Below are 20,102 nucleotides of genomic sequence, written 5' to 3' on the forward strand. Positions count from 1 at the left end.
CTTTCAGTCCTGCATTTCTCCAAGAAAGCTGCTTGCTTGCATTCTTCAAGCCTTTGAGACAGTCACCTCCTCCCCCCAACATCAGCAGGAGCTCATTCACACTGAGCATCCTAGTCATTTCTTCCTTTTGCCTGCAATTGCAGGATTAGATCAGTTGGAGGGGCATCTTAGAGACCAAATAAATTACATTGCTACTTGTTTGCTTGCTGCTTGATGTAATTAAGGTAAATTTTCATCTCCTGATTTCTCCTCCCACACAAGAACAATATCAGTTAATGATGGCAGCATTGTGGCTTTCAAATCATGATAAAAAGTGGTCTTGCAAACTGGCTTGGTTTGGGGACCCAGACTGGGTGAACGTGGCAGATGATCCTTCAACAGATGAGCTGGTATTTGCTGAGGTTCTGAATTTATCTAGAGAATGTTATAGTCCTAGAGTAGGAGGTGAGGAACCCTTGGTTGATCACACATATCGCTGGCATCTCTAAGCCACAGTTTCCAAAATGGGTGAGGAAAAAGAAAAACTTGTTGAGAAAATACCCTTCCACCTTCAGAAGTGTTATTGCTGTGACAGAACAGCTCCATTCAACTGATAGTGCCATTGCTTCTGGGCTGGGAGGTCAGAAGTTTGTCTAGCAATGAGGCTGAAGCACGTACCAAGGATGACACTGCAGCGCAGCGGTTAAGGCGGCTGCTCCTCTATTAAAGGTGACACTCCTTAGATGAGTCATTAAATCTAGCTCCCTTCAGCTCACCCCTCTTGACTGGGCAGACCGAAGTTAATCTCATGATACTGTTCCTGCAAGATAATCTCAATGTCTCAATAGAAGCTAGTTGTGATACTCGGGACATGCTAGGTCTGTCTTGTGTATGTGCTGGCTGTAGAAATTGCTTCCACAGTCTTTGCACTACATGTACTTTGTCCTTGGATTTTCTACTCTAAATAGAGCAGAGGATCCCTAAGCATAAGAAGTGCTAGGAAAAGCCAAATTCCATTATGAGTTTTCCTGCAAAGGACAAAACTAACATTCACTGGCTTTTTCTATTCTTTTTGACCACACTGCTTAAACACTCTTTAGAGTCTGCCTCAGTTCCTTAGATATTTCAGGCAAGCCTCAATCTACTGTGGATATCAGTACCCCATGTGTACAACGAAGCTAATATTTTTCTGTGTTTTAGGGATGTTAGGGGAATAAACTCTACTAATCCTTATGACATACATGGAGACTGGGAATATAAAAGACTATAAAAGCCTGCTCTTAGGCTGACAGAAGTGCAGCATAGCAGAAGACAATAGTTGTGCTTTCCTGGTATAATGCCAAACTAAACGGTTTTCTCAAAGCCAAACACACACTGAGCATGCAAGACATGTTTGTTGCACTGACATTTAAGAAAAAAACAACAAACAAAAGGAGCAGCAACTCCTTGGGATGCAGATTGCTTTTGGAATAGATTTTGGTGTTAGCTTTAATCAAGCTCCTTATGAGTGTGCTTTGAAATGAACCTAAAGAAAAATCTCTTTTCCTTTTAGCTTAAACAATCTGGTTAATTCAACACAGAATTGTTTCACTCGATCCAAAAGTGTCTTTTTACTGTTAAATTAATTTTCCTGATTGGTTTGTCATAATTGTAACAGCCTCCTTTTAGAAGTCAGAGGTGACTTGTAGTTAGGGGCTTTTTCCTTTAAAATCAAACCCCTTTTAAATTTGGAATATTATATTTTCTTGGAAGATCTATTGTTTCTTTTAAAGAAACTCAGTTTAAAGACCTGTCAGGGGTTTACAGAAATAAAGATCACATCCTGCTGCACAGAGCGTGAGCACTGCTGAATGGGAGCAGGCAACATCCTGATGCTCTGTCACTTCAGCAGAAGGGTTCAAGCAGAGAACTCGGAGGTGAGCGCATGAAAAAGAGGCATGTAGGTGGATGAATAGGTGCACAGGAACAAAAAGTGCCATGTGGTGTTCTCCAGAGCAATAATTTATCACTCTGAATGTAGCACTCGTTGTGTGCTTCCTCCCTATTTTCATTTAAGATGAGGCACCGTGCATACATTCACGTGCAGATTTCTAGGTATCTGCTCCCTCAACAAATTGTGTTGGATCAAGGGTTTTTATTCTGTGCCATCTCTCCCTTCCAGTGTTTGTTTTTTCTTGACTATGTAACAAACAGTGTTTGTGCCACCCTGAGCTGCAGATCTCATCCACAGGCACATAGAAGGAAGCGTGTGGTGGGCTGCATGAAGGGTGCATGCAGGTTTTTGGAAACATCATGAAAGGAACTGCCAGGCTTTGAGTATTTTCTGAGATTCAAGCCCACTTGTGGGTGCTAAGTACCCGAATGTCTGGCCAGGAACTCCTTTGAAAATCTGGCCCAGATTTTGCTGTCTAAGAGTAGAGTGAGCACTAAACTGTGGCTCCCAGCTGGGGAGGCAGACCACATCCATGAGGTGAAGCATAGCGTCCAGGAGAGGAAGATGCAATGGTCTTGAGTCTTGCAGGCACAAGCAGCTAGCCTGCCTCTGAGCTGTGCTCCTGAAGCCCTCGGGGCTGAGGATTTTGGAGCAGAAAGATGGATAGCTGCAGTTAATCATGTGTCTTGGCTATGTAGAAATATGCTCACAGTGAAGACAGGATTTTCCTTGGATGTTTTTTCTCTCCTTGAATAAGGAGAGCCTATGTGTCCCAGTGACAGGAATGAAAGAGCTGGCTGAGAAAGAGTGGTCTTTATATAAGGCTATAGAACAGATAGTTGTGGGATTTAGGGAGTTTTTCTTGTTTCCCATAGTGGAAATGGCAGCAGAGGCTGCTAACCACTAACAAGAGTTAACAGCTGCTTTATTAACAGAGTGCTGCCATGGAAGAACCTGCCCTCTGCAAACCAGCAGTGATATTGGATACCTAAGCAATATGGATGAAACCATCTTTGCAGGGATGGGATCAAGCATTTTTAACATGGAAGTTTTGGGTTTTGGTGCCACCTTTAATGAGTGGGAATGGGAATTTTTTGTTTGTCAGTAAATCCACCAGAAAACCACTGTGCTGGGTTTTGCTGTGTGGTGCTATACCAGAATGTGTAATGACAAATTAGATTGTTCAGGGATTAGGAATAGTGGGTGATGTAGGGCAATTTCCATCGTATTTTCATCACCCTTATGTTATATGCAGAATAGCAGTGTATAGCACTAATGCACTGAGGCACGTTAGATGCGGGTCCTGTTAGCTCAGGAAGGAGCAGAATAGAACCAGCAGTGACAGAGGAGCTTGTTTCCCATCAAGACCAACCAACCATTACCGTATTATTGCTGTATTTGATTTTTCTCATTTGTGTAATGGCAGCAGTTTACACCAGAAAGCAAAGGTGATTATTTTCCCATAGAATTATCAAGCAAGGCATAAAGCCTCCTAATACTGTCCTGACAAATGTGCTTGTTACCATCAGAATCACCAGTAAAACCATGAAGTATATTGTTCTGTAAACAGGAGGAGCTGAATACAAAGGAAAAGGCCTTCGGTTATATTATTTAGGTGCTGTCTGCTGGGATAACACTATTGCAGGGATTGAATGTGTCATTCAAGGTAGGTGCTGCCTTATGACCGTGCATGTACATTATGGTTATACACATGTGATGACAGCATACTCTTGACCATACTAATTTGTTGGTGGCTACTACTGAGGAAAACAAGAAACTGATAGAAATATCCTAAAATCTAGGATGAAGACAGTGTCCATTACAAATGTATGATACTGTGCAAAAGTCTGTGCTGTGACAGTTCCTAGGTGCTTCACTTTAATTGTTGGGCTAGTTTTCAGACTGAGGACTGGGTGGGATGGAGGTGAGCTTGGGGGTTTGTCTGGACCAGGGCTAAGGAGCCCACAGTCCCTCAGCCAGGTTCAGGCTGCAATTTCAGATTGTAGAGCCAGCAGCAATGTGGGGTTGGATTCTTTCTGCATGGTTTGTTACTGAAGGGGTTTGAAGTTTGAGTTAATACAGGGGCTGCCCAGGATGAAATGGAGGCTTCTCCAACCCCCTGCAAGAAAGCAGGCTGTTCCCCTTCAATCATTAGGGAAGAAACTCTGACCTTGTAAATCCAGGGTCTTTGCAGAGTAGTTCAAACTGAAGGGGGAGAACAGGAAAGCAGCAGCTGCTCATCCATCCTAGTGATACAGCTGCAATATGCTCAGACTGGATGAGGTGGATGGATTTTGATTCTGCAATGCAGCCATGCGTTCCTTCTGCACAAACCTGCCTGCCTGATTACACAGGCAAAGTGAATTTTACTCCAAGCCTCAGAGGAAGGACAGAAGCTCATGAAAAGATTATTCAAAAGAAACAGAAGCATGTTTTTGGGGGGACTGCCTTGATGATCCATACAGGTATGTCCACTCAGCATTTGTAGAAGAGTAGCACTTTGAACCATGTAAAATTTGCGCTAAGTAGGGACATGATTCCAAAGACTTGAATTTGTTGCTGTTTTATTTAGAAGTTAAACACCAAAGATTTGGAGTTGTGCCCCTAAACTTATACACAACAGTGATAAACACCTTCAGAAGATGATTCTGACATTCATGGGGGTCAATTTCCTTCTGGAGATATTTTTTTGCTGTGGATGACTTCAAACTTTTTGTGCCCAAAGGCAGGAGGATTGATGCCAAGCCTGGTAATCTGACAAGGGGCAGTGGAGCTACTTACTAGCTAGAATGCTGTGAGTACACTTGATAGTTATTCCAGTGGAAGGAGAGGTGTTGTCAGGGATGAGTAATCCCTTGAGGTCCTGCAAAACCCCTGAAGGTAGTTACCCTGTTCAGTGGCCCATAGGGGGAGTCTGGGGTAAACTGGTGTCTAACTCCTGAAGCAGAGCAGCATACACCCCCCTGCAGCCTAGGAGCTGCCCTGTCTTTGCAGCATGCAAGATTTGCTGCCTTGCAGGTGGAGGTTTGAAAGAAGTGGGAATCAATTACAAGCCTGCCCCAAAGAGTCCATCATCGTTAAAGGATGCCAGTGTCTATCCCCCTATTGGCACTCTGCAGTTAACGTTAGTGGTTTTTTTAATAACTTACTGGCAGTTGTAAGGGGCTAACCTTAGTAGAATAAAGCAAATAAAACCTATTTCTGGGTTTCTTTTATTGCACGTAGGGCAACAAGCCTATGCAAAAGGCTGTGTGTTCACGTCAGATGTGCTCTGTGCTCACCTCTTCAGTTAAGCCAGGGGATTTTTCTTTCAAGCAGTCAGCAAGTCCATTAAAAACAAGGTGGACAAAGATGCATGATTTGCTTAGTGCTGTAGAGAATGGTGCTGCTGTGAAGGCTCTGGCTTTGGTGATGAATGTTTCATGACCTAAACTCTGGAGAATGGGATGCTGACCATGGGAAGTGGTTAAATGGAAAACTGCCCGGGTTTTCCTACTTATTTGCTCTGAGATATATGTTGCAAAGCAGTGACAACTACAGCTCCGAGTTATAGGACTGCTCTCTGCTTAAAGTGGATTCTCTGACAAGGCATATTCCTTTTACCAGAGGCATATGTTGTACAGTCAAATTCTGCTCCACAGCTCTAGAATCATAATGCAAGTTCTAATAAAGAAGTGCTAATGGCAACTCCTGCTACTACATATTGCTGATAAATCAAAGAGGGGAGGTTATGTTGTTGTTACTCCCAAAGGCCAGTGAAGATGGAAATCCTCTAGTGAGCTTGGAATCTCCAAGGGTGCCACCAGTGTAGGTGCACAAAGCTGGCTGAAAGTGTATCTAGTTTCTTTATAGAGGAACACTGATGTGAATGTTAGAGGAATTTCTTGCCAGGAAGGATGTGAACAAAAACAGTGTAGGCCCCACAGCCTAGATAAGGAATTTTCTGCTAGGAAAATCATGCAACAAAAGTCTATCTGCATAGCTCAGTGTAATCAAGGGGATAACCCAAGCCGGCTCTGAACAACCTAGAAGTGGTATTGCAATGTTAGCTGGGGCACTGCTGAAACTCATAATTTTCAAGAGAGGCAATAAGCCTATGTAAAGCACCTTGCCAACCCAGGTCAAGCTGAGACCTAGTGTCCTCATTTGTTGGGCTGTCCTACCTTCTGCTTAGCAGCTGGTGACAAGGCATACTGTGAGGGACCTAGCAGATGGTATTGAGGAATGGTGTATAATGAGGCACCATTGCAAGGGAGTGTGGGAAGTAGGTGCAATGGAGATTTGCTGCCCAGATGCCACTGTGATACTCTTAAGTGCTAATATCGAACATGTAACAAAAAGGCTCCATGCACTTTTTCCCCTGTCTTATATGCAAGATTCTTTGCTCTTCAAGACAGCCACAGTTTTCTTCTCCAGTCTATTCTTCTACAGCTTCTATCAGAATGATTTAATTGGTTTTAATTAGTTCTAATAGGGCACACATCTGTCACTAACCAGAGACATCCTAATCAAAGAAGGGTCCATATTGTGGAACATCAGAGTTGATTTCTTCTCACGAAACCAAGAAAAATAACAACCAAACCTCAGGAGAGAATTTATCTACCAAGCACTTGAGCACAGCTGTATCAGGTCTCTCTTGTCACTGCCAGGATGATTACTGACATATCATTTGTCTCCTGCAAAAGGCATGTAAGTTGAGGGAACAAAGCTAGTAATTAGAGCAACACAGCTCAGCGAGACATGTTCTGCCTGAGCATCCAAATCAAACACTTGGCTCTGCTTCTTTGGATGGCATTTCTCCTACGCCTACCCCAGAACAGCAACCAAGCTGATTTCAGGCCAAGGGAGAAGAATAAAAGGGCTAGCAAAGGGACGTCCTTCTGCTTCGCACTGCTACTCAGTGTTTTGTATCTACACCCAGACAGCTAAGCTTGCAGGTATTTTGTGAGATGAAAATGTACAGCTATTTCAACTATATAACCTTACCGTCTATTGTGCACTAAGATTTAAAGAGCTCTCCACAAAGGTATTACTAACCAAGAATATACACGTAGAGTTTTGAAATGACTGTAAGCCCTGCAGCATGCTCTGAGAAATACCAGTTCTGGGCATGCTTGAGCCAATGGAGAAATTAAGCGTAAAGCTCAGGAGGACTAGTGCAAAATTTCTAGCATGAGGCTTCTCCACTTCAGAACAGATGCCCTTTATTCTGATTTTCTTAGCAGCAAAGTGCCCTGCTCCCACAGTAGGCTTTAACAGAGCCTACATTCCATCTACGCAGGCAGGTATTTATCAGTAATAGTTAAGATCTGAACTTCTTCTAAAAGTCATATGGTGACTGGAATTGTGATCTCTCTAAGGAGCATCTAATGCTTTTCACTGGCTTTAAGAACTAATTGCATCTTTCTTGCTAATGTATCTGACATCTCTGCGCATTAGACAACTGTTTGGAAAAAATGTTTTAGTTTCTATGGCATATCCCAGGAAAAAAATGACAAAATGTTCTGTCTATTGCTGCTTTTAAGAGTCATGGATCAGAGAATGTTTAAATTTAGGTGAAAACAGAAATAGCTGTATTTAAAGACATCGATGAGCAAGTCAGTAAGTACCAGGCAGTACATGTTCCTTAAACAGTCAGCTGCCTCTGAGCCTCTCCAAAACTCTTAACAAACATGGTGAATGTGGCTCTTTAATATATAATTGTTATTTAACATCACTGAAAGGTTCACCAGGGGGCCTGAATGACAATGAGACCCAGCATGGAGTCACAGAAGTTCCTTCATAGCCACCTGAAGTGTTGCCATAGCAAGGTCTGCACCAGTCTCTGCTAATTCATACAGGCTGTGTGTTGCTGGCTGTGCTGGGGCAGGGTAGGCTGAAATAGGTTTATTTGTGCATGATTTTAAGAAGCAATTCATGCATAGCTGAAAAACATATTACCAGACAAGGATATATATGGAGGTATAAACAAAGCAACCAAAAACTTGGATGACTGTTGCTAGCTAGGAGTACCTGCAGCTTTGCCAGGGGAAAGGTGGGAAAGTAAAAATGGGATTCAGAGAATGGCTAATGGCTAGCGACAGGGAATACAGGTTATTGGCAAACAGAGGGCAATTTAAATGAAGGCTGGACTAAGAGGTTAGTTAGCAGAATTAGCCATAATTGTAGGTTTGTCTAAATTTAGCTGGTTTGTGGCTGACAACCCAGAGGTGCACTAGAACCTAAATCCACAGGACTTGTGTTATTCCTTTGAGAAATTGCTGGTGGGATGTTTGAGAAAAGCAGTGCCAGCAAGGAAGATGAATATCTGAGTGTCAGGCTGGTTGAGCTAGCAAACTTAAAAGTACTACTTTAGCATTATGGTGAATGCAAGGCAGAGTGGCCACCTTAGTTTGGAAAGTAGACACAGGCAGAAATATAACTGCAAGATTACTTAGGTTTATTTTAGTACACCTAAATGTGCTTTGCTATAGGCAGATATCTGTACTTCTCTTCCTTCCAACTGGTATCCAAAAGAAAATAAATGAAATCAGAAAAATGTCTAGAAATCTCCCGATAACAGTATATCTAAATGAGATTCTCAGAAACATGCCTTGACCTTCAGCCATTCTCAGTGATTGCAAATATTGCTTTCCAGCATCTTATTCACGCTGAATGAATGAGAATATTCCCTCACTCTGAAAGTTCTCCATCTTCACCGAACTTTTTAGCCTAGTCATCAGTACAGACCCATTCTCAGCCAAAGTAATGCATTTTGCCACCTAAGAAGTGACAAGCAGCAGAAGTGGTGCACATCACTTGCTGACTGCATGCCAGTTTTTTCAGAGACAAGGGCAGCGCTGTGGGAAATGGAGGAAGAATCCATTTCTTTTCTTGTGCATCCTTAAGGGGAGGACTTGGCATTGCTCTAATCACCAGTGCCTTCTCCACTGGCCACAACACTGCATCAAAACCTGCTGAGCTGCCTATGATTTTTCAATCATTTTATATTTACTACTGTTCTGCTATGGGGTTTGTCTGCACTGGAGTAAAAGAGTAACTTCTAAAGTTATTTACAGTCCTGCTTGTTCCCTACCTTAATCTAATTATCAGTTCTGATTGACTGACTGATACACAGCTTTTCACCTATTTTAGCCATGTGAAGAGCTGGGGATCTTTTTTTATGCCATGAATCAGATACCAGATGCATTAACTCCCTAAACTGAGAACAAACCATCAAATGTATGCCATTGCTGTGTGGCTGTGATGCAGGGTGACTGAGCAACATATAACTATATCAGTGGAGAAGAAACGCAGTCATTCTGAGCATGCTTGAGTTGGCCACAGGAGACTCAGTTTAGGCAACATAGATGTAGGTAGCTATTTGGTACTAATTTCTTCTAAGTAGCAAAGAACGCAGAAACTAACTGCAGTGATTACTCTTCAATGGATTAGCAGGACTATCAGTTACAACATATACAGCTCAGGGTGGCATTTTGACCTCGGAAATCTCAATTCTCCTTGCAAGCTGGAGAGAGCAATGTTTTACACAAAGGTTTCTCAAAATGCTACAGGAGCTGGCAGAGTTTGCTGCTAGCTGGAAGACTCCATTTTGAGCCTAGTAGGCTTCCACCAAACATGATTAATTTGGCTAGTGACAAATAGGATCTGAACTCAACAAAATTTAATCAAAATAGGATAATGTCTGCAATTTCACTTCAAGCTTTTGCATGGAATTAGGATGAGCTTTGTGTTCTTTAGCTCTCAAGTGTAACCCTTGAAATTTCTTCTGGATCTGCATTATTATTGCTGCAATTTACTTCACCTCCTTTCACACAGGGCTTGGTTTTGTCTGTAAGAGCCCACTGCAAGTGACTGTAGTAGAGATATTTTGTAAAGTAATTGTTGAAAAATAGGTATTTAATTACCTGTCTTTTTCAATCTTATTTCTTATTCTGTAAATTATGAATGTAGAGTAATCCCCAAATCATAATAATTTTTGAGTTTTTTTTAAATTTAAATATAGCAAAATAATAAAGCTTTTTTTCAGGCAGTGATTTCTTTGTCATTTTCTCTCCTGTGACTTTTTCTTTCCCATTGGTTTTTCCATCGTTCCAAAGACAAGGAGGAAATGACGTCTGCCTGGATCACACACAAGGTTTTGTGTAGCTTCATTTTAATGAACCCTTAGTACTAATTTCTGAAAATCACCAGTTTTCTATCCTCAACGATTGAGAATAATGGGGGATACCCAAACTCTAGAACTGGTTACTGGGAGAAAGAAGATGGACCAGTCATTGTGTGAGCCAACAACAAAAATGTGATGGAGTTTGTATTACCCAGCGTGGGTCCTGTGTGCTCCCCTTCCTTCCTGAAAGTCTGTGGGTACCTTGCCTTCCCACTGTTGTTTTTTGGCTTGGTTTGAGCTTGGGCTCAATTTGCCACAAAGGGCTCATGCCTTGAGAGCTTCTCACTGGGCTCTTATTTCCTGGCAAGTCTGTTTTCTTGGGAGAGAAACAAAACCACACAGTTCTCTGCCAGGTTTCTGTATTCTCATGTCCACACTGCACCACAGCTGCCTCTCAGGAGCAAATGAGCCAATAGGGATCCTGACTTCTTTGCTGGCATTGTGTTTTCCTGGCCTTTTCTCATGCCATTTCTCTTCTTCAGTGCTCTAATTTTCTGCCCTTTGTCCTTGACTGTGTTGGGAAAATTGGAGATGCTTCTATAGCCCATTTTGAAAATGAGGTGTTAGGTTGTATAGCCCCGCAATGACAAGATCCATTACATATTTTAAAGTAAAGTGGGAACTTGTGTCCATCAGCCTCATGTAAAGCTACTCGGCATTGTGAAATGGCTGCTGTATGAAGAACTGACCATTACTTGTACTTTAAGTAAACTTGTTTCTCTAAGGTGCACATTATTTTGCAGAAAGCCATAGCCTATTTTAGATGAAAGATGGCATGAATATATCTTCATCAACTCCATAATAATAGACTAGAGAATAAGCTAGGATTTCAGTTCACACCCTTGTGATAACCCAGATCTACAGCTAAACATTATAGATCCTCTCCAGGAATTTACACCATGTGATCACTATGTGATCATGCAAATAGCTGTTGGCTAGGCTCAGTTAGGTGACATTCAGCTTTTAATCTTCCTTTAAGAGCTCTGGGGAGCTTTGTCTGAGATATGGTAAGACTTCACTTTTTGGTTTATAAAGGAAAGTAAAATTTCACTAAGATCAGAGGAGCACAGTAGCCACAAAGAAGGAAGGCCCATTTGGGTTAGAGAACTAATTTGACTTCATCTTTGGCTTCTTGTTCTTGTCATGGCAGATGACACTCATTTCGTATGAATATCCACTGTATGGTATTACCTGGGAAACAATTTCTAGCAGCACCCAGTACAAATTGATTGCTAAACTAAAGCCAAACCAGTTTTGAGATGAGATCCCTTTGCGTGATGCTAAAAGCAGCATCCTGATGTGTACTGCGCAATAATCAGTATATAAAGAATACCATTGATAGATATTGGTTAGAAAAAGCTGCTGCAGTTTTGATATCTGTTGTTTAGAAACTGTTCTGCTGAGGGTCAGGCCCTGAAACAAGCAGCTGTTGTATTTGCTCATGTAACTAATTGGCCCCAGTGTCTTCTGTTAGCACAAACAAGGTGCAATGCGGCAAAGTCTGTGAAACTCTATGTTCATGCTGCTCTGCTGCTAAAATCACATGGTTGTTATAATTGCCACCCATTTCCCCTGAAAGCTTTACCACTACCAGGTTGCCAAAATGCAGTTTTGTGTGGGGAATGGCCTTTTACAAATGTGAGATGAATCAGAACCAGCCACAGCTGGAAGATTGAAGATCTTGGTGAGGATGTGCCCATCTGGTTGCTTTTCCCTCCTGCAGTGGGAGAAGGACTGTTCTCATCCAGACTTGCAAAGAGCTCCTCAAGGGTAGACAGAAGGTCCTAGCTAGCTGTATTATATATCACCAAGAAAAGGCAAACAAAATAAAACACCAGGAAGAGTGCTAAAACCAACAACAGTACAAAAACACTTCCAGAGCAGCAGGACGGTGTAAGGGGCTGATCCATTAATAATAAAGGCGCTCAGTTTACTGGTTGCAAAAGGCAGAGAAATGTATGAAAGGCTTTTTCAAATAAATCCCTGATAAAGAAAGCACTAGCCTCTTGAAGAGTGATAAATTAATATTTTATGTGCATGGATCCAAAATCTATTTCATAGTAGCAGAGTGCCTTCTCTCCCCCTCATATTTTTCATGGTTACCTATTACAGGAATAGGTATATGTCAGGTGAAAATCAGTATTTGACAGGCTTTTGCTGTATAGCAGACAGCTTTGCATTGTGGAAGGATTAAAAGGAAGACTTTTAAACACAGTGGGTATTCATCTGACTTCGCTTTAACTACTCGAAATCCAAAGAACCTGTACACCAGTTTTACTTCCCTCCTGATCTGAAAGAACTTGTGCTGGGGAAATGAAGTTGATCAGGTTAGTTTGGTGTTAGAGATCCTTTGTAAATCCATGTTATGTAACCAGTTTGCTCCAAGGCCAATGATCTTATAGGGCAGTAGTATTACTCTTTCTGGCATTATCTCATGTAGCGCTCTCAGAGATACTTACTTCCATCTCAAGCCAACTGCAAGACCATGTCTCTATGTTCAGCTACTCATAAAGATACATTTTTAAGTCATCTTGTGTTATTTTTACCTTAAACCTCATACTTTCCATGCAACATCCTTGATTCATCTATTTTTGCCCTCTGTTTATTCTCATGTGAGGGAAATTTCTACTCTTTGGCTTTCCCTGTGTGACAGGTCTCAATCTCACTATGTCAGTTCTGACCTTTGCCCAACACAACAGGGCACAGCTGGCTCTTTGCTGCTTTCAGCAGAACCAGCCCTCTTTGCCCTCTCCTCTCCCTTGTAGCCAAATACTGTCATGGAAATGGTTTGTCCTTCTCTGCTCATTCAGCTCTCCTGCACCTCTGGCTGTAGAGGAAGTCAAAGTGAATTGAAGGGACTTCAGTGCCTGAGTAGCAATGAGAGGATGGGATTGCTAATGCTCTTTACCCAGGACCTGGCAGGAGTCTTCCCACTGCAATGGGCTTTGCTTTCTGAGAGTCATGACACAGGAGAAAGCATCCACAGTTCCTAATCAACTTCTACCGTGACCTATTACCTCACCAGTAGTTGTTAAAGGAAAAAAATCATCTTCAGCATCTAGAGCAAAGGATTTATGCTTATAATAGCAACTTTTCTATGGGTCAAATGACAGCACTCTGAAACCAGGAGCTCTGTATTCATATTTAATTTAAATTGCAAGTATTGCATCTCAAAAGTAGTAACATTATTGAAAAGTAGTTGTGACACAACTGTGTAATTTTTCATAAATTACATTGCTGTTACTCCTCATTAATATGCCTTTTAAATCAATTACTGCTTAACCAACAATAGCTACCTTGTGAAATCCAAAGGAAACTTCATGAAGCATCATTTCAAAATGCTTGTGGTACATGCAGTGCTTCTTTCACTGATCTAGAAATCCAAGCCTACATACTTTCCAGTAACAAGCCATACAAAACTGTGGCCTGAAAAATGAACAAAATAAATTGATCCTTTAAAAGAATAATAAAAGAAATCCTTTCCTTCTATCAAGGGGTAAACTTTGGGGTCTTACTGACTTATAGCACCTGGGACATAGAGAAAAGTCACCGTCTTCATGAAGAATCCCAGTCAAGTCAGTAAGAATCAACCAATTCAGTTGTTGACTACTTGGTGGTTTTATGTGCAATCAGCCTACAAAGTAGACTTGGTTGCCAGGCAGACACCAGCTACAACGTTCAGTGTCTGGCTGGGTGGTAGGGAATGCAGTGGGCAGCATACAGTGGTGCGTGAGGCTGAGCATAAAAAAATGGTGCAAAGTGTCCAAATCGTTCCTTAATGCTAAACTACAAAAGATGAGACTGCTTTACTCCTGCAAAGACTTGTCAGTACCACACAAGTTCTTGTAAGATTTCTATCTTCAGCAAAGTACACTTTAATCCTCTACAATTTCTTGATTGATAGTGGGATAATTGATGATCTCCATGAGATTTCAAAGCAAACATCTGGTTTGAAAGTTTTTCTTTTCCTTTCTTTGTCCTTTTTTTCTTCTAGCTAGGTCTTCCAGAGCTCAGTTTGAAGATTTGTAACACAGTCCTTCCCTGACAAATATATAACTGCCTTTCATTCTTAAGTCACAAATAACTATTTATGTAACAGTAGGTAACTTAATAATATAAAATAGGTTCTGTGTATTTTTAGCTTCTGGCTTGCCTTCACCTATTATTCCTTCATAGCTCAAAGCTTATAAGAAATGGACATATTAAAAGATGCTGTAAACTGTTTTCAGGCATTCATAAATCTTTCCTGAGACTTTTTTGTTTAACCTCTTTTCTTAGCGTTAAAGTCAAAATTGGCATATTCTTAGAAGCTGCTTTCAGTCACTCCATATTTTCCCTTTGCAAAATCTGAATTTTCCCATTTACCAGAATCATCTACTTACAAGGCACAAGGGTTAAGGTTGCTCCACTTGTAGTCATGTGGATTTACACTAGTGTCATGAATGTGCTTGGACTCAGCAGGAGGTTCATAGTCCTGAAACATTGCTTGTGTTCCTTATTGCTAGACATGAGGCTGTATGAAGAGGGGTGAAAAGTGTTTACATAATACTGGGAGTTGAAACAAACAAGAAATAATAATCTATTTTCATTTCAAGTCCTGAACATAGTCCGATGGTACTTTCCAGTCAGTGGACTGGAGTAATAGCAAATAGCTACAGTGGCAACCCAATCCGGAAGACAGTACTATGTTCCCTCCTCTGGGAAGGAAGGAAATATCCTATATGAGGTTAGAGATGAACATGGCAGGAGCCTTCTTCCCAGAAACCTCAGGATCATCTAATTTCAGTGTCAACCATCCATAGCATGAAGAGGGGGAAAGACTGTGCTGAGCAGGGAATTAATATTTCAGGCTGAGATTTGTACCCAGTGCAAGTTTTGATAGGAATTTAATGGGTAACAAGTCAGCATAAAAGATCATTAACTAATGCAGCGTTGTACCAAATGGGCCCATTATGCTTCATTCTGTTGCACGGAGTGCAAAATAAATTCTGGCTGATGGGACATATTCTTAGGCAAAGAGGGAATTTCAGAGAAGCAGCCTGTGTTAGCTGTCTTTGTTGGTTTAATATAAGTTTATAAAAAAATATTATCCCAGGCTGTTATGGCATCATACACCATAAAAATACACAGGTAACAGATCTAATTGTCAAAGCCAGCGTTTTACCCAGTAGTTGTAACTTGTCTTAATACACTACTAAGTCTCACAGTGGATTTCCCGGAGGCAAACATAACAGTAAAAAAGAGAGAATCAGATGTCAGGTCAGGATTTTTTTTTCCACATGGGCTGTTTGTTTTGTCCCAGTTTAAGTGAGTTTTGTCCCAGTGCCACAATTGACATGATGGTTAATGGCAGACGAGGAAACCTGGGGTGGGGGGTAATTCTTTTCTTACAAAAGCATCAAATTTTGTTGGGTTTTTGTAAAGAGCATTTGCAGGAAAGGACAAGATCATGTGCAGCTCAGGAAGGATGGCTGCACAATGGCATGCTGCTCCTGTGTCTCACTGTACACTGGACAGGGCAAGAGATAAGCAACAAACCCAGCACAGAGTCCAAGTGGCAATAACCTGAGGACTCTAGCACAGGCTCTGTTCTCAGTTCCCATAGGAAATCCATGGTTTTCAAAATCAACCTTTTTAACCTCTAATAGCAACAGACTCATGAGAGGTTACAATTATTGATTCCAGTGGTATCACTCCAGTGGCAGAGAGAGCCTGGAGCACTGAGTCACAACTTCTTAAAATACACCTGACCAAAAGCATTAGTGAAGCAGTGTGTCAAAGTCTCTTTTTGAGTCATTTGCACTCTGAAAACAAGCCTTTGTGTACCTAAAGGTCACTAGTATTTTCATGTTCCACAGAGTTGGGTTGGGGGGGGAAGAGGCTGTCATTTAATTTTGTCTTCAGAGCCAGAGCTGGTTCCTGGAGCTCATGTGGCTAAATATTAATATCTATATGCCTAGTGTAAGCACAGACATATAACAAATAGGTTTATATTGCTAGTAATCTCTTGGTAAATACTGGATGCCTTTCCAAAGGTTAATTCTATTGCCTAAGAAAAAAGTGTTTCAGTGTGGGAGTTGCTAGGTGAAAATATATACCTTGCAGATGCCCGTGATTCTGCTGTCCTGTCTGATGGGAGGTACGGTTATCTCTGCAGGACACAGCACCTCAGCATGTGAGGTGCTGTGCAAGGTGCTACATGATGCGCAGGAGGCAAAGCTGCCTGCCTGGCCCAGGAGGAGAAAGACAGCTGTATACTGGATGCAGCAGGAGTTGAAGCAGTGGCTTGGGGATGTTTCCTTCTAGTTTCCTCTAGAAACCATAGGTCAGATCCTCTAGATCTTCAGGTTCTGCTGCTTGTTACCAAGGTCAGACCCTAGTGCCCATGACACATGAGCCTCTTCTGAGAACCTAGTCCATCAAAGGCAAAGAGATGCCATGGGGGAGCGAGCAGACACTGTGTTTTCTAAATGAGGCTCCCTGTGTTCACTCTCTGTCTCTGGGCAGCATACATTAATCTCTTATGTTCATCAGGTGGCACATTAGCGGAGAGAGGCCCTGAGAGAGCCCAGCCTGGCAGGAGCACACTGTTCCCAAGTGGGAAGAGAGCTGCTGCTTGGGGGTAACTATTTTCAAAGCAATTCTGCTTTACATTTCACCTGCAAACTATAGCTGTCAGGAAGGAAATGAAGTGGTCTGTTGAGAGCAACAGGAAATTGCATTTAAAAATGTGATAGTTGTGAATTTTTTTTTTTTTCCTTAACCCTTGAGATATAGGCAACAGATATTCTGGAGTTTCCCTTGAGCCTGAAAATAGGCTGAGACTGGTAATAGTCAAATAATTCTTTATGTTTGAAATTAATCTTGTTTCCAAACTCACTCTGTACGGACTGGGAAACTTACATTGCTTCACCAGCAAAGGGCCCCCTAACTAAAAATAGCCCTGGATAGCAACAAATTGCCTTTCTATGGCCAGTTTTTGTCCAAGCAGGCAAGAAGTTGCCTGAGGTTGCTATGCATAAGTGCTGCTCTGCATTCATCATCCACCTTTGGCTGGGGCTGGAGCACAGGGAGGAGAATGCTCTGTGCCCTCCTGTTCCCAGGAGATGCAGAAGGGGAGGCAGGGCTGCTGCCTCCAGCCAGAGCCCTACCTGTGCTGCCTTTTGAAATACTCATGGGAGTGGGTCTTTATATAATTTACTGTTATGCAGGGAAAATTATATTTGCATTCCCTGGTTATGTGCATCACGCTTCAGCTATGGCAGCCTGGCTCACAGCGTTGATTCACTCTCAGATCTATTTTTTTTTCCTGGGCACTGAAAAAGGATTGATCCCCTGATTTAGCCACCTTAATAGTTTGCCTGAAATGGTACAAAAGCTTCTCTTGCCTGGCTGCAAATGGGAGAGATGGAGGAGGAACCCATAGTTAAGGTAGTGCTTGTACTTGGGGATTTTCTATTCAGGAGGCAAATCACAGGTCCACTGGGTTCTACTTTCACCTGCTCTCAGCAGCATCTCTTTGGGGTACATCATGGCAACATCCAGCAATTCAAAGATCCAGCACAAAAAGCATTCCACAATGACCTACACATCTTCAAGCATTGAAAGGAGCCAATGGCTCTAGTAAGATCTAAGCTGCAGCTTGAAGGCTTCACAATTTCTACAGAGCCTGTCAAATCTCAATAAGAATCTAATATTCCAAAGGTTCAGTGACTGAAGGCCGACTAGAACAATAAGCCCTAAAGGATATTCAGTAACACAGATAGCCTGGGACAGTGGATTTTTGATTTCTCTTAGTGTTTGACAGCTGCAGCAGCCCATTTTGCTGCGCTGTTCATGTGTACAAGAGGTTTTGCCTGCATGGCTGTTCATGGTGCTTAGGAGTGTATTGAAAAGCACTGGAGAAGATGCTCTAGAAGAGCACCAGACTGCAGGCAATCCTATTCTGTTAGGGGGAAAAATAGATGTGGTGCTTCAAGCTTCTGTGTCATCAAGAAACTCGGGTCTTTTATTCATTGTACTATGGTAGCACATAGTTGCTAGGGTTTGTAGAGCACTCTGTAGGAGATGGCTAATCCTCCTATGCCATTATAAGATGACAAAAAGGGTGGGAGAGAGAGGAAGAAGAGGGACCAAACTGAGGTGCTATGGAGGCCAGTAGCAGAATGGAAAGTAAAGTTCTGAGTTTTTTAAGGGGTTGCTTGTGCTGATGAGCACTGGGGTGGCAGCATTTCAGAAAGCCACAGTGCCTTCAGTTCAACTACAACAAATCATCTGCTTGCTTTCAGCCCTTTTTCAGCAGTGGTGTAAGCTAATTCGTTTCATTTCACATTGCAATGGATTAAGTCTATTATCATGACCTGTCTGCAGGCTGGTGGCATCTTTAGATGTGCTTGCTTGACAGTCTGTGATCATCTGGCCTCTGAAGTCTGAGCCCTATTCAGTGGCTGCACTGCAAAATTTGCTTGTAATTTTAGTTTGGGATTTGCTTGTTTCTGCCTTCACTACAGAAGAGCCAACTTCTCTTCACTCTAGTTTTAACATGCTGGAGCCCTGCCAGTTTCTTTGGTCAGAAAAAGATGCATTTATTGAATACAATGCAGAAGAACCACTTCAGACACAACACCTCTGTGTGAAGTATGTACATATGTACTTCTTGGTAACATGGACCAAAACAGCTTGCTGCTTCTCCATCAGGTGCAAAACTGGTATTGACCCTGTTGGGACTTAAATACATTTGTAGCATTTGCTACAAATCCTCTGAAATGCTACTGGCATTTATAGTAATAATAGCCCTTTTTCTGATGAAAGAGGTTTTGATATAAAACTGCAGTCTCTGCCTTTCAAAAGCAACACTTAAAAACTATGCAGTTCTTTTTCTTACCTGAATTTTCAGTACCTTTATAGGAAATATGAGCTGCAATTTCACTGATTTCTTTCTTTAAAATATGTTTTAAAATGAAATCAGACCTCAGCATATTCTGTAGTTGTTCAAAAGAGTGCAGAACTGGCAGTACTACAATTTCAATGTTATCTAAAAACCTGACAAGAATAGGAGCAATAGGTGCAAAGTCTCTATTTATTTAGCTTCAGCCACCACCACTGCTGGATTTACCCTTGCAGTATCCTTATGCAGTGCAGATAAAGAGCCCCACTATTTTGTTATTTGGTAATTCAAGCGCAAGGTTCTGCCCATGGCCGCACCAGGGTCCTACACAAAGCTGGATGCACCATGACATTCCTGACAAAGCCCAACAGAAGGGTGAAACCTGCAGAAGTTAGTGGCCAATCCAACATTTTCACCCAGTCTTTCCCCATCACTTTGCATCAGTCTTCTTCAGGGCAAGTTCATTAAAGGCATCCTTAACAGTGATTAACTCTGTTCTCTACCCATTTCACTCTTGTCTGCTTTCTTGATCCTGACTAATGCAAAGCCAGCAGTAATGAGGAGAGCCCTAATAACTCTTCCATCCCCTTGAGTGCAGTGTGATGCTGAGGCTGCTGTTAAAGACAGACCAACAGCATGTGAAAAGCCCTCTAATGAAGTGCTTTGAAAGCCTCTCATCGAGCCCCCCTAGCTGTGACAGGCATTTTAGCAGAGCCCTTCTTGCCCTCTTATGGGGGTTTTTCACCATGGAGTTGCTCAGTGAGGATCCTTTTCACTGTTATGAGAAGTGGTAGCAGGAGAAAAGTGGTATTTTTATTACACTTGGATTTGTAGACCTTTCAAATGAAGGTGGTTGCTGGTTATCCCAGACCTGCTGCTTGTGCTACAGCTCCTGGCACACTTGCATGGTTCTCCAAACTAGCCATAGTCAATGCAAGTGTAAATGCTAAAGCATTCAGGTCCTATTTCACAAGGAGCAGCAGCTGACACTTTTCTTTCATATTTTCTCTTAAAGTGAGGAGTTCTGAGTCCTTTAACTATTTAATCATCTTGTTGCAGACTAGGTTAGAGAGATTTTAAAGGATCAACCCCAATGTTAGCCTATTTCTAATTAGCCTTATTGCCATAGTGACTGG

The sequence above is a fragment of the Pezoporus occidentalis genome, unplaced genomic scaffold (assembly GCF_034315485.1).
Source record: "Pezoporus occidentalis ecotype Australia unplaced genomic scaffold, CSIRO_AGI_Poc_V1 ctg142, whole genome shotgun sequence".
Classification (NCBI taxonomy): domain Eukaryota; kingdom Metazoa; phylum Chordata; class Aves; order Psittaciformes; family Psittacidae; genus Pezoporus; species Pezoporus occidentalis.